The sequence below is a fragment of the Bison bison genome, unplaced genomic scaffold (genome assembly GCF_000754665.1).
Source record: "Bison bison bison isolate TAMUID 2011002044 unplaced genomic scaffold, Bison_UMD1.0 scf7180017864089, whole genome shotgun sequence".
Taxonomy (NCBI): domain Eukaryota; kingdom Metazoa; phylum Chordata; class Mammalia; order Artiodactyla; family Bovidae; genus Bison; species Bison bison.
Window position 1 is genome coordinate 1068010 of NW_011494661.1, and position 1048 is coordinate 1069057.

At 67.7% G+C, this 1048-nt stretch overlaps 1 protein-coding gene across 1 annotated transcript in view; it reads right to left on the bottom strand.

Moving 5' to 3' along the window:
* The window catches only part of RASGRP2 (RAS guanyl releasing protein 2 (calcium and DAG-regulated)), a 15375-nt gene extending 15160 nt beyond the window's left edge, over window positions 1-215 (bottom strand). Inside the window, exon 1 of the mRNA XM_010838004.1 lies at window positions 181-215. The gene's annotated coding sequence lies outside the window, so the exon portion shown is untranslated. The remainder of the gene's footprint in view (window positions 1-180) is intronic.
* Between the last annotated feature and the right edge of the window lie 833 nt (window positions 216-1048).

Genomic DNA, 1048 nt, shown 5'->3' on the forward strand with positions numbered 1-1048 from the left:
CGCGCGGGACGCGGAGGGGGAAACTAACCCAAGGGTCCTCGCTCCCCACCCCAGACACCCCCTGTCCCCCGCCCTGCCTGGTGTCGGGCAGAGGAAGCCGGGAGGGGCAGGAAGCGGACTGCGGTGGGGAAGGGGCGCCCCGCCCAGACCCCGGCCCGGGTTCCTGTTTTCGAGACAAACCGTTCCCACGGGGCTCACCCGGCCCGGGGCCGGGCGTCTTCCTGCGGGCAGCGGGGGACCTGGCAGAGATGGGGGCGTGGGCGTAGCGGGTCGTTGTGATAGCCTGGGGGAGGGGCTAGGACAAGGTGGGAGCATTTGAGAGAGAGGGGTTTGTGGGGAAGAATGAAAACGCGGCGATCGGGAGAAGGGGCCTCGGGGTCTGGGGATGTTGGGGGGAGCTCCCGTTCGCACCGGAGGGACTGGGGCTCCGGAAGCCTGGCTCCCCATGGGGCCGGATGAAAAGGGGCGGCTGCAAGCGACGGTGGGTTCTTGCAGCTAGAAAACTGGAGCCCGGAGGCCTGGCTCCAGAGAAGCACATGGGAGGGGTAGCCGCAAGCGGTTGGGGTCCCCCACAAGCCGGGCCGAAGGGAGTTGGTAACCATTTCCGGCCGTTCAGGTTCAAACACACCCGCTGTGAAACCACGGGCCCCTAACAAATCTCTGAGGCTTGCCCCTCCCTGCTACCGGGCTGGGGAGGCGGGACCTCCCCCACAACTCAATCTTGGTAATACGGGACCTAGAAGCAGGCCCTTTCGGGACCCCAAGTGAGGAGGGGCAACGTCGGCGCAGCCTAGATGGCCCCCGCCTGAACACTCCCCTAGCTTTGGACCTAGCGTAGCCACCTGCTTAGAGACCCTTAAACGCCGCAGTGGGGCGGGGCTAAGGGCGGAGTCAAGAAGGCGCCAACCACCCGGGGACTCCTCCCCCTCTTGAGCCCTGCCCCCGACAGCGTGGATCTTCCTTCAGCGGTGCCGGAGGCCTCAGCTTAAGGCCCTGCTCCCGTCCCGGGTGGGCCCCACCCGGACGGACGCCACGCCCCCGGCCAGCC